We start from the raw sequence: 14,520 nt of genomic DNA, 5'->3' as shown, positions 1-14,520 counted from the left end.
AGAGTGAATCAAAAAAGCATGCAAATCTAAAGACAAACTCTATTAATCCTGGAAATACAGTTCCAGTGATTCTCTATTTTAAGCCTTTCACAGGAAGAGTTATCACACGGCACAGTGAAAAAAATATATATATAAAAATCAAACCATGTGAAACCATTCCAGCAAGTAATCTGAATGGGGACTAACGAGAAACTTCAATTTTAAAGGGATAATTAGTGAATGAAGATATAATCTGCAAAACAGCTTTGTGCCAGAGTTAAACAATTTCTTACGAATTTCTAAGCAGTTTCACATCCATCTGAAGCGTTAATTCCAGCCCATCGACGGAACAACAGGCATTTAACAGACTGCTTCTGTTAGTCGACCCCACATAAGAATAAAGTCCCAAGGAAAAATGTTGCTACAAGGAACAGACTTCTTTTTTTTAAGCGTGACCCTTCCATATGAAAACCTGAAGAACATCAGCTTTATGCCTGACAAAATAACTCCTGCAGTTTTTCACATTCAGATTATTGATCCCCACCTCCCACCCAACAGGGGAAAGGCCTGCAGGAAACAACACAGCCGTCATAAGCTGTTTGGGTATTTTCTTAAACGTATTCTTCACCTTCGGAAAATAAAAGAAGAGAAGGAGGTAAAAGTCATAGGTACAGTATCTACAATTTTTCTTACTACTTCCTTTTTCTACTCTTCTGCTGAGCAAAAAAACCCTGCAAAAATAAAAAGTTATTAGCTAACTACACAAGCAGAGCAGCGGAGCTATATATTAAGAGCTGTCAAGGATATAAAAACAGACTAAAGGAAAGCTCATATAATCTTTTATTTATGGTCATTTTAGGCGTAACTTGTAACAAAGTAGTTGATAAAAGTTCAGCCATGCAATGTTTTTCCTCTTGGTTCACTGTAGCCCGTGATGTTCCACTTCAAACAAGCTTATGTGTATTTTGGGAGAAGATCCCAAGCCGCTCCCAGCCCAGGTCTCTCAGAACAAAAAACACACTCTAACAACTAACGTTTTATATAAACCAGCTACACAAGATCCAACTTGATTTTCAGAATCTTTCTTTCAGTAACACGGTCATCCCCGCCCTTCCTTTACTTCATAGTTGCTGTGATAAAAACCTTAGGTACTAACGGACTCAGGTACTAGAGGAAGCATCTCCAACGCGCTCAGCCAAGAAAGCTTCAGGTCTCATCAAAATTAACTGTAAAGGAATTAACTTCTTGACGAAATGGAGGGATGGGGAAAACCTTCCTTTCCAATGTCGTGTTTTATCAACAGGGAGAAACAAAACAAGCAAAAAAACCCCACCAACATCAACAAAAAGAGGTAAGGTCTTGAAAAACTTGCTCAAGGCTCAGTCAGTTATTGCTCATTTAGGTTGTCTTCCGCAGTAGGGCACCACAAGACGGGACATTTCCAACGTGCTGGGTGGATTTAACAGAAACGCGCGCAGAAAGCTGTTAAGTGCATTATGCAGCTAAGTTGAAAGAACTGCAGGAGTTGAAGGGGTTACAGAAATTAATTGAAACTGTGCTTTCCGTGGAGTAGTCTTGTAAAAACAACGTGAATGCATCAGGGGCGTAAGCAGGATATTGCTCACAGGACAGAGTAAAGAACACATGTTTCTGTACCATAATTATTCATTTCTTCGAAGTTTTGTGTTTTCCTTAAGTAATTCTGCACCAGAACAAGATAGGTTCTGTGACTGCCACTGAAGGCGTTGTGTTATAAAGAGGCAACAGAGTCTCTCATTCACAATATCCTGACCCCTTGATTACAGCTCACTGCTATAATATATATAGTTATATATAATATATATAGCTCATTACTATAATAATTACAGGTCCTCCATTTGCAAGGCTGGCTCTGCTCCTGGATTATTTATTTTTTCTCCTGAAAGAGAAAGAGATGGATTCTCCAGTCCTCTTAGCAGATACCCACCCCTGCCTTGCTGATCACAAAAAACATTCTGAACTAAAAATCCACCACCCTACAACAACAAAAATCATAGAATGGTTTAGGTTAGAAGGGACCTTAAAGATCATCTAGTTCCAACCCCCCTACCCTGGGCAGGGACACCTCCCACCAGACCAGGCTGCTCCAAGCCCCATCCAGCCTGGCCTTGAACACCTCCAGGGATGGGGCAGCCACAGCTTCTCTGGGCAGCCTGTGCCAGTGTCTCACCACCCTCACAGCAAAGAATTTCTTCCTGATATCTTCCTAATATTTATTTCCTAATAAATCCTATACGTTCCTAAGCCCTTACCAAATACCCTTAAAAATTTCTTTTGAAGTTTGTAACCACACAGTGTCCCACTGTAACTGAGCAGGTGCACACTTCTTAAGCAAGTCTAGCCAGTAAAAGCAACTGTCTCCAGCTGATGCTCGACCACAGACTGGAAATGAGTTCACTGCTTGCACGCAGTAAGTGTAAAACAGAGCACGGGTTTTGCATTCTTTGCTACTGTCGGGACGTCTCACTCTAGCAGGGGTTGCTGTATTGAGGTGGAGCAGGGACACTGGGTCAGGTACCCATAGAAAGGAGTGCACCAGCTCCACCTCTGGAAAGCCAGAGGCACCCTCCACTTGAGAGTCCAGCAGCATTCATACAGCTGCTCCCTGAGGCCAAGAAAGCTTTCAGCTTCTCCTGCAGAAACGTGAGAAACGTCACATTTCTGGAACCGTGGTGGAGTCCAGATGATATTCTACTTTAGATGCAGATCAAGTACTTCACTTGAATAACACTACTACAACACTACTACGTACATCAGGCTCATCGCTAAAAATGCTACCTTTTTCTTACCAACCCATGCCATTGCTATTGTCCCATGTGGACATCAGCTATCAAAAATGGATGGGAGTGAAGGGAAGAGGGCAGTGTCAAAAGCACAGCCAAAATATGCATAAAACACAAAAAAAATCCAATGCAAAAAACCCCCACCCAAAACCAGACACCAACAGCAATAGCTTGCAAAGGATAAATATATTGTTTTTCCAAGTATCAGAGGTATGTAACAACAGGAAAATGCATTTTAGGAGGTATCGAGGATTAGATTATTAAACCTACTCAATCAAATTTTAAAATAGGAAGGTTTGAGACACAAATAGCAAGGGAAACTTCCTCAAACTGGCATTAAAGTTTTGTCAGCAATAATCTCATCCAGTACCAACAGAAGTTTTGCGATACGGCATTTGGAAGTCCAGAAATAGCACATTCCTCACTGGTGGTGAAAAGAATTAAAACTATAAGGCATATTTGCATCAAAAGAAGAAAAGCCTTCTTACATCCTCTGAACCATAGGGGCATGCAGACAGCTATTCTAACTTGACAGTATGAACGTTTCATAAATTGAGAAGTTTTCAGTTCCGTACTTTTTTATTTGGAAGAGTACCTCATAATCTAAGTGCAAATAAAAAAAATGCATATACTTTTAATGGTTTTGGCTGTAATTAAATTTACTCTTGGATAAAATCAGAATTCTTAATAAAATCTGCAAAGATTCCTAGAAGAAAAACAATCCTGATTTTCAAAGGGATTATTGAAAATGCTACTTTTAGTGGAAAAGACAGCGCAGGTTTCCTTGCGTAATCCCTTAAGAACCACGTCAGGCATTCTGACATGAAAGGAACTGTTTACGGTCTTAATGCAGCTTGTATTTAGTTCTTATTTAAAATTGAAGTGACAAATCAAAAAGCCACTATTTTATACTTTTTTTTTTTTTTTACTTTTGACTACACAGTTTGTCACTTTTTCTTTCCCTTTAAGTAGGGACATTAACAACAGTTCTCTGCTCATGTTGAGTTTGTTCTCAGCTGCGTGAATAATCACTGCATAATTTATTACCCCCTGTAATACACGTGAACATTTATTTTAAGAATTCTGCATATCCTCAATTCTGTCAGTTCTTGGTACTGCGACTTCATCTGGCGATCCCTCAACTGATTTTTAATTTTCCATCCTAGAGAGTATCCATGGCATTGTTTGGTTGTTTTTTTTTCTTAATTCTAGTCTGAAAAGCTGGGTTGCATTTCAAGTTGCTATATTTAAATTCATACACAGGCAGGTGTAGATTTAGGATAAGGAAGATCTAATTACCCGGCGCAGGATTAAACACCCCACCTCGTATCCAGTGGGTAAGAGAAAAAAGCAGCAGCAGGTTGTTTGGAGGCAGCGTGCTCCTGTGGAAGGTGCCAGGAGATGAATCTGCTTTAATTGAAGGGATCGCTAGTGGGCTTTATGTAAGCAGCAAGGCCGTGCACGCTAACGAAACACTGATCGAGGACATGGTTTTAATTCAGAAAGAACAACTTCTTTAGGTTGAGCTGAAATTGTGTAAAAACTTTTTTTTTTTTTTGTCCCAAATGAGTACTTGGAACTAAAAATAGTTCCAAAACCGTTTAATATTTCAAGATAACAATGACTGTGTGTGGATAGCGCACTAGATTGTATACTATACATCAAAAAATGCACACAAAAACATCAGACAGACTTCAAATATATTGCATATCTGGAATTATGCTACACAAACAATACTAATTTCCTATATTTTTTTTGTTACCTTATGCTAGGAGACAGCAAGATTTTACAGAACTCAGATGTTCTCTGAAGGACAGAGTCAGCAGGAACAAACGCCCGTACCTAAGATTCCATTCCAGGAGAATGTTTTGTTCCATTTTTAACCAAAATCCTAGTATATGCTCATTTATTTCCTTTGTCTTTGTTCTCCTCTACCTATCTGGTATAGGTCTTTGCTATAGTTCTTTTGCTTTCTTACTATTTCTTGATTCTGGTAATGAATACTTATTTGCACTAGAAAATCAAGAACAAAAGACCAAGTCCAAAGAAAAGTCCCCAACGTCACACAGCTGCTATACCCGTTTTAAATTCAGATGGCGACAATCCAGGAGGAATTGTTTTTAATCCCAACAGTGCGAACAGCCAAAGTTTAACTGCATTTACCAAAGGAAACCAGTCTTTCATTCCTCCCGGTATACCACGACCACACTCATGTTCCAAGATAACTTCACGTATAGACGCGTGTACTGTGTTCTCTATCTGGCTTCGAAATTATAATATTTTAGCAAGTTGCCCTCCAAGCCCCTACAGGTTCACATTCCAAAAATTCTCTACGCTCATATCCATGGCCTCAATTACAAGGTAGTAAAAAACCAAGTTACTCATAGACTTCAAAGCAGTGATATAGATTAATGTAGGATACCTCTCCTGAGTAATGATTTAACTAACGACCTAATCAACTAATGCATTCAACAGCACACAAACAATCCTTCTTTACACGAAGATTTTGCTATGGAATCAAAAGCAAAAAGGCAGTGTTCTGGATGACCTTGGTATATCACTGACTCTAACGAATTTACATGTAATATAACCTCAAATAAGACACTACAATAAAGACCATTTTAAGTAGTCTCCTCTCTACTGCAAAGTCTTCAAACACTGCAACCCCCCCACCCTATTATGATGCAAATTTAGAGTACTAAAACCAGGTGGCAAAAGTGAGAGCATTTCTAGTGACATCTATTGTTCATCACTAAAAGTGGCGCCCAGAAAAGAGAGAAAAGTTCTTCAAAACTTGAAATAAGAAAATAGTGGTTTTCATTGCAAAGACGAGTTCTGATGATTAAAACTGCCCATCTGAATGTAGAACCTCATCTTTATTCAAATGCATCATATCTTTTAACCTGGCTATTTCTCCAAGTTGTCAAATTTCTTCTGAATTTTAATCTCATCATCCAATGTGCTCAAAACTCTTTTCATATTGGCGTTACTGGCAGATTGAATAGGCACATAAAATCCATCATCATGGTCATTAATGAAAATACTGTAATACCACAGGACAAGTCAGACCCCTGTGGAACTCTATTTGACACACCCTTCTCTTTTGACAATATTTTAAGCATGTTTTTAACAGGTTTCATTAGTTCATTTATCATTGGATAGTGTCAAACCCCTGCTACAGGCGAGCAGTTGTGTATAATAGCTTTTCCACCTTCTATAAACGCCTCTTGCCTTACCATGGAAGAAGGTTACCGTTTCAAAATCCTGGGTAAATTTTTATCCTCTTATCAGCCCTTCAACAATCTAGCTAAAAAGTATAATTACGACACCCCCACTCACATACCCAAATTGAAAAGAATAATCTCATTGTGACTCAGATTCAAAATACCAGCTGAACTCTTCAACTCCCAGATAGAAATTCGGAAGAAGTTTCATCACACATCCTTGTCCCAAAAGCTGCAGAACAAAACACAACACCCCTTATCTTCCCGTCAGCCTGACCTAAACACCAGGCATTCATTTTTTCAATATTCTCCACAAATACTTGCCTGCCTTACAACCGCTCAGCACTTAAAATCATTTTTAAGATGCCATCCTTAAAAGAAAAAAAACACAACTTTTTCCACATTTAAAGTTCTCTTCACTGCTTCAAGCAAATTTTTTTTTTCCAGAACAGACACTCTAAAGTTCTTGTGGAAAGACTGCAATATATGAGCTATCAAGCTTTTAACTGAAATTGCCGTTTGATTCAAATGGGAAATAGCAACTATCTCCAGAGCAGATTTATATTTACCAAGTATTGTTACACTTTAGGTATTAATTTGTACAAAAGGTGTTCGTGGATAGATATGAAGCACATCTCAGTAAGAAGAAATAAAAGAATGGATACATAGGCAAAATCACCAACGCAACTTCAGGACAAAATGCAGCAGGCCCGATAACAAACACCTAATCCCAAATTTGCTCAACCAGGAGTAAAAGCACACTAGGGTTATGATTCTAGAACTCACATTACAAACGGTGAATGGACAGACACAATGCTGGGGAACAGAGGACATCATCATTCTGAGTTCTGCAGCACAGCTTGAGCCCACAGCACGAGTCAATTTATAAAGCTTAACACTTGAATAAAGACCAAATGTATCAAACAATAAACAAAAAATACCATTTTTTAAAATCAAGTCTTTGGGGGTCTGGGTTTTTTTTTGGTGGGGCTGTTTTTTTGGTGGGTTGTGGTTTTTGTTGTTGTTTCGGTGTGGGTTTTTTTTTTTCATTTTTAAAACACCACTGCTAGGAGAGAACCAGGGTCCAACAGAGCAGAGGGATATTTCCAGCTCTAGCACAAGTCAGCTGTGACCCCAGACAAGGGAAAGTCTCTGTCACCTTCCCCATTAGCACCTGGGGACATTCCTTCCCCCCATGAACTACCCATAAGCCACATTTCCTTGCACGTCGTCCCTCTGATTCACCACTAATACTATTTGTGGCTGCTGCTAATCTGTTCTTCTGACAGCGGTATCACACGCTGTGCTGAGTCGTTGTAAGCATTAACTATATCACCCGCATATTTAACAACTGCATATATTTATATCTCAGTTCCCTCCTCCCCTTGTCAAAATACACTATTTAAATGTAAAAACATCTGTACAACAGGTTTTGTTTTGACCTCAGATCTCCACATGACTGAGTACCATGACAGTGCCAATAAGAACTGATATTCTGATTATCTAAAAGCAGGACTATATTGCAAGCAAGCCCTTAAAAGCTGCCTGCTGTCACATTGAGACATAAATGAAAGAAGAGAACTTACCTGCTGGCAAGGAAAGTCTTGAAATATCTGTAACAATAAAGAAATACATTTAGAAACAGAAGGGAAAAAAATTGCTCTAAAATTTCATTGGCCTAATCATTTTTCTGCAAGGCTATACTTGTTTAATAAAGCACATTATTGGAGGCAATTTGCTAGCTGCTAGGCATGCCACATGCAAATCAAAAGCATTTTCCTTGTCTCACCCCGTTCATTAACAAGATTACGTTTTACCTACCTAACCAAAGGACAAAGACGATACTGCGAGGCACTGAGTGTAATTACTACAGCAGAATACAGGTCACTACACACAAATTAAGTGTTACATGCGGATTTCACCATTATCACCTATGTAATTTCAGAGCTGAAAGTGTCAGGGTTAGTCTTTGCATACGAAGCGGATATTACTGTATGTTTTCTTTATTCTTAAACCTTTAGAGAAAAGGCAGCCAAGCTTACAGATGGATAAGTATGGAGCAATCAAAATATTAAAAGAAAGGAGAGTGATTTTTGTCACTGAGGCACATGAGACACAGTTGCTGAATATTTTTATAGTAAATGCCAAGCGTGTCTTGAGCTGCAATCAACTTTACAAGAACCACTGTCTCACACTCTAAATAGATCATATTAAAAATTATACACTAAAGAAAGATGGGTATAGATGCACATGCATTAAATTTTCCTAAATATGTAATTATATAGACTGTAACTCATTATATTCCTTCTGCCTGCTTTTCATACATCTACTTGTCATCTCAGTACACGTGATCGTAACTGGGACTGGAGGTGCCGACCAGAGTTCAGAACAGAAACTATACCCCACAAAGAACTGGAAAGCAGGAATTACTCAAAGTCTGTAAGGACGAGGACTGGGGACACACATCAAAGGGTTAATGAAAGCTGAAATAAATACAAGTAGGGGGGCAACGAGAAAGGGCAAGTAGTAAAACAAATAAGTAAGAAACTGAACTGAAAAAAAAAGGTCTGCAGTTATTTGGTTAAAAGGAGACAGCAATGTTGAGTAATAAAATTGTCGTATTGGGTACAAAATCCACATGGCAACTGAACTTTAACCAGAGACATAGTAACTGGAACAGATTCAGAGGTTATGAGGGCAGATGGTCACTGCTTTGCTACCTAACAGAAGAAATAACAAGGCGTAATAAATTTATTAGCCCCGCTCTAAGCAACAGATTCTTAGCATTATGCTTGCTTTCATTTACAGTCCATGTTTGTGGCTGCAAAACATGATAAAACTTGAATACCAAAGAGAATTACACCCGAAAGTTCAAGGCAGTCTAATAAAAATTTTGGAAAATGAACTGTATTACTGAGGAGACAATGAAATGGCAACGCACGAAGTTGAAACACACCTAAAACACAAAGTGAAAATAGTAATAGGACACCACAAGGAAGAGAGAAAATATTGAATGCTTTACGCTGGTAGAACACAAAGTTTAAAAAGATAATAAGGTACATTTAAAAGGTGCTCATCACGCTGTCCGCTTATGAACCAAGCCTTCTTACGTTATAAGAAATGCCTTGAGATGGGAGAAACCCAGAAAGGAAGAAGATGCATAAACTGCAGGAAGGAAAAACCTCCAGTCGCCTCCTGCACAGAATCCGGATCAGCACACACGGAATGGTGCTTTCTTCTGGCAGAAAAATGTGTTGCAGTGACAACTGATTTGGAAAATTAAATGAAATGTGGCATCTTTCTATTTGTTTATATACATTTAATGGTTTCTGTGTACTGTTTTTATGAAGTCACAAAAAAATTCCTGCTTGTCACTTGGATATACAGCAAGAACAACTATAGCCACCCGAAAAAAACAACTAAAATAGCAGAGTAGAAAATACTGTATTTGATTTTTGTTACAGTGATAGAAACTAATCTCTAAATCCCATTTATAACTAGAATTAAAGAACACTGGAAAATTTAAGTTACTACAAAAAAACCTACTAAGTTACTACTAACAAGCTGCATTAAAGTTTTGTTCTAATTCTTGATGTTCTGAAATGTTTTATCACGGCATTTATTACTCTTGAAGCAGGCAATTTGGTTAAGTGTGCCTACACAACAGACTTCAAGAAAATAACGGTAAACATAACCACCAGAAAAATAACGTTATCATATGCACACAGATAGGCAGAAAACATTCATTTACATCCCAGGAACTTAGCCATGCAATTTCAAACGCCTCCAGGGAAAGCTCTGCAGTTAAGACACACACACATTTTTAACTTAAGAAAGTCTTGATCATAGTCCAGTGTTTGTCCTTAACACCTGAGCCGCTGCTTCCGCTGGGATCTCTCCCTGCACAGGCACCAGCGCTCACACAGATCCCATTCCTGCACTGGGACCTATCCAAACGGGGTACCTACATCATCAGCATCGTTACTATATTTAAATCAAACACCGTAATGATTTTTTACTTCCATGTTCCGCTGCAAATCAGTTCCATAAGTGCATTAACCAAAGAGATGCTACACCTCTGGGACAAGCATACTGAACAGCTTCCTGCAAGTACACGTTCTTCTAATACAATTTAGTGTAAGTGAGCCTGTTTTCTACAATTAATTGACACGCACTAGATTTAAAAACAAGTAGGACAAAAGAAATTGAAGCCTGAAGGTCATATTAGTCTACTCAAAATTGTATAAATGCACTTAGTAAGTTATTTGTATCATATTTTTCCAAAGATTTCCATTAAGCACAAGGTCCTCTATAGGCTAATCCATCTTAATTCCGGCAACACCAGCCACAACAGAAATATCCACTCATGATAGCATAAATGAAGCAAATGCTGTCACAATTCCAAAGATAAAAGTAACAATTCCACTTTTTGGTGTGTGTTTGTATATTTAGACGCCACAACAGTAAGTGAATGTTCATTACCTTCATGTATTTTTATTAGTTGCACAGTCACATTAGGAACTTTGATGATATTTCTTACCCTTGGGTTTACCCTGTTTCCCCAGCACTCTCTACTCTCTAATCTTTTCTGGCTTTAAACAGCTTTATTCTCCAAATATCATTTTCCATTTAATATCTAACACTGAAAAAAGATTAGTGGACTCTGGCAACATTTCAAAAACTTAATTCACTGAGACTATACAGTTAGGTAGCTACTCATTTCAGATCTTGTTTACAAACTTGCTGCCTTTGCTGTGCAAAACCTTTCCCTTTTTGAAGGGAATCACAGAGTGGTCGGGGTTGGACAGGACCTTCAGAGATCATCTAATTCAACCCCCCGCCAGAGCAGGGTCACCTAGAGCAGGTTGCACAGGAACGTGTCCAGGCGGGTTTGGAATGTCTCCAGAGTTGGAGACTCCACCACCTCTCGGGGCAGCCTGTGCCAGGGCTCTGCCACCCTCAAAGGAAAGAAGTTCCTCCTCATGTTTAGGTGGAACTTCCTATGCTCAAGTTTGTGCCCGTTACCTCTTGTCCTGTCACTGGGCACCACTGAAAAGAGCCTGGCCCCATCCTCCTGACACCCACCCTTTAAGTGGGTGCTGATAAGATCCCCCGTCAATCATCTTTTTTCCAGACTGAAGAGACCCAAATCCCTCAGCCTTTCTTCATAAGAGGGGTGTTCCAGTCCCCTCAGCATCTTCATAGTCCTTTGCTGCACCCTCTCCAGCAGTTCCCTGTCCTTCTTGAACCGGGGAGCCCAGAACTGGACACAGTACTCCAGATATGGCCTCACCAAGGCAGAGTGGAGGGGGAGGATGACCTCCCTCGACCTGCTGACCACACTCTTCTTGATGCACCCTAGGATGCCATCGGCCTTTTTGTCCACAAGGGCACATTGCTGGCTCATGGTCATCCTGTTCTCCACCGGGACTCCCAGGTCTCTTTCCACAGAGCTGCTCTCCAACAGGTCAGCCCCCAACCTGTACTGGTGCATGGGGTTATTCCTCCCCAGGGACAGCACCCTACACTTGCCCTTGTTGAATTTCATAAGGTTTCTCTCCACCCAACTCTCCAGCCTGTCCAGGTCTCGCCGTATGGCAGCACAGCCTTCTGGTGTGTCACTGAATGACTTGTCTCCTACAGCTCATTACCTGAATGTACATGAATGCTGTCACACAAACCATATTTACAGCTGTATGACATGAACCAACCTTATGTGTTTTAACTGCTCCAAAGCAATTCTTCAAAGTGAAATTAAAAATTAATCAGATTTCGTGCGCTTCTACTCCTACTGATACTTTCCAGTGATCAGTCATGTTCTGTATTTATATTCTTACATGTCTTATTGTGTAGGAAACAAACCATCAGTTTGAATAAGCAGAAAGAAAAATAATTTTTGGACAATATTCTTTACAAGCTTTTACATATCTTGTAACGATAAGCCAGTTCTCAAGGAAACTGGTTTTATCCCAAATAGATAGTGGGAGGATGGGGCAGATGGCCTCAAGAGGTCTGTTCCAACCAAGGTTTCTGCTAACACCATACACAGATGACAACAACAGAACAGGAAAGAAGCTGTAACAACATTAGAGGTGCTACAAAATAAGAAAGTTCCTTAGCCAGAAAAAACTTTCCAAGTAAACCAATTTGCTATATGAATTCACTGAGGAACAAAAAAAAAAAAAAAAAAGAAAAAGAAAAAAAAAAAAAGAAAACCCACAAACCCCCCTATATTTTAAAGAAAGAATTACTGCTGTACCCACCGAGATGGTTTTGGGCAGTACAGTCCTCAAATAGACTTTGTGGATCCTGTCACAAATAGTTTTTTCTATGATTTAAGGATGCCTTGAGTACTGGATATCTCTAACGCTATATTTGTTTTTATGAAACTATGCATTTTGCATCGCAGTTTCCTCAAATGTTTTCTTGGAAATGGAGCCGCAATTTAACATCTTCTTTCCAAGAGTAACATCTAATCATCAAAAACAGGAATATTTTCTGAGCTTCGTGTTCCTACCTCAAGGTAAAACGAGAATATGGCTCCATGGACAACTACAGAGGCTCAGACTCTCACCCCGTCTGCAGCACTGATCTCCTTCCAGAGCTGTGGTAAGCGGCCGACCACAAGAAATTTAATCCTGTTCTCCTGTAGCAGGAACTGTCTGACTCTAATCTAACAGTATTCTCTTGAAATGCCTTCAGATCTTCAGTTCATGAACCAATCTCTCATTCCAGTGTGGAGTAAGGGCTCGCAGCACACAAGGAACCACAAACCACAATCTCCAGGAAGCCAAGTAGCACATGTCATTCCGCAACAATCCTTCCGACTGAACGAGGAATATCACAAAATCAACTTTAAGATGCAATTTTCCTATTGATCTACTGGTACCAAAATAATTTAGGAATACACAAGTGTATTCGGCTATTAGCCTTTGTGCGACTGATGCTGAAGGATGCTGCCTTAGAGGCTGGATTCAACAGCCTGGAAGTCTCCCTTCCTATCATTCTCCAGCAGGATAAAAAGAGTGTTGGATGTTCCTCTAATCTTTAATGAAGTTGAGATCTCATCATCTATGTCAAAATATTTTCCTGTTTTTAAAGAGTAAATAATTAAGCAGAAAACACAAGTCACCTTTCAAAAAAACTGCTTTGTAAAATTACACCGTTTTATCACCATTCCAAGGATTTATCCATGATCATCCGACCCATCAAGCAAAGACCTTGGAGATAACGATGAATTCACTCTGACAGCACACCCACTACGGAAAAGCTATTCAAAAGTTTTACAATATGATTAAAAGATTACATAAACCACCCATTAGATTGTCCCATACGTGTACTTTTTTTCCTTCATCGTTAAAAGTTCATCCCTTATTTCTAACCTAAATCTGACCTACTTCTAATTTAGCAGGCTGCAGAGCTGAATGTTAACAGCCCTTTATTATATCATTTCCCATTAAGGCAATTTTAGGGCAATTTTAAAGAGCAACTCCATCAAATTTTTTCTTATATTAGCTATGTAGAATGAGGCGCAGAAGTGGATTGCTATAAAGGCCCATTTGTCTAACCCTTTGATCATCCTCACAAGTCTCTGAATGCTCAAACTATTTTTACTTTTGGTAGCTTCCCCAATTTGCAACCACCAATACCTGACACAGTATTCGTAAGTCAATCGTAACAGCACTAAAAATACCATTTGCTTGCTTAGACGGAGTTTTTTCCCCCTATTGACATATTAATTGCATTTGCCTTCGGCACAGCAGCAGCTGAATATCCACCATTAACTGTAAATTTTTATCTCTTACCATGGGGAGAGATGGGGGGGTTGATTATGGGACAGACACGCTTCCGTGCACAAAACTTGCCAGCATTTTTTTTAGCTTGGTCAGTTCAGAAGAAAGTCTGTAGAAAATCACACATCTTTTGTTTACAACTCTCCTCCACAGGAGATTCACGCTGCACTGTAGTCCTTTATTATCTTTATTTCAATCTGGGTTTCAACTTTGAATATCAGCAGTAATGATTTAATGTTTTCATTTGCATGAGTTGAAAAGGTTAACTAGCAAACAGCCAAGAACGCTATGAGACCCTCCTTGGGAAATATGCACAGCCTATATTATATTTTTGAGAAGTTCTGTTTAACCAATTATTAGTTTTAATGCAAGCGGCAGCCACTGAATCACAAGAACCAACACAAAATGAAAGTAAGGAAAAGTTAGAGGACCAACAGAAGTACTGCACAGAACACTAACATTATTTTTTTTTCAGATTACATATTTGGTTGACAAAATACGTACTAGACACATTTACAGTGTGATCATCACCATATCTGACGTGCTTCAAATAGCTTTAGACAGGCATGAGCATAATGTTATTACAGCAGAACAAGTGTCAGCATCAGCCGACTTGTCCTGTACCTCAGGAACACGTTCAGTTTATATTTGCTTCCGTAACTGACAAATCAGTGGCTAATTAACTGCTGCATTCTTCTCACT

The 14,520-nt window shown here is 39.2% G+C and overlaps 1 protein-coding gene across 2 annotated transcripts in view; it reads right to left on the bottom strand.

The window, feature by feature from the left end:
* Positions 1 to 14,520, bottom strand: part of PTK2 (protein tyrosine kinase 2) — a 230,891-nt gene that overhangs the window by 179,897 nt on the left and 36,474 nt on the right. For both annotated transcript variants that reach the window (XM_054191983.1, XM_054191984.1), the window contains exon 3: positions 7,612 to 7,638. The gene's annotated coding sequence lies outside the window, so the exon portion shown is untranslated. The remainder of the gene's footprint in view (positions 1 to 7,611; positions 7,639 to 14,520) is intronic.

Source organism: Rissa tridactyla, chromosome 2 (assembly GCF_028500815.1).
Source record: "Rissa tridactyla isolate bRisTri1 chromosome 2, bRisTri1.patW.cur.20221130, whole genome shotgun sequence".
Lineage (NCBI taxonomy): Eukaryota > Metazoa > Chordata > Aves > Charadriiformes > Laridae > Rissa > Rissa tridactyla.
Note: the sequence above shows the minus strand (reverse complement) of the source record. Positions and strands in the feature narration are given on the sequence as shown.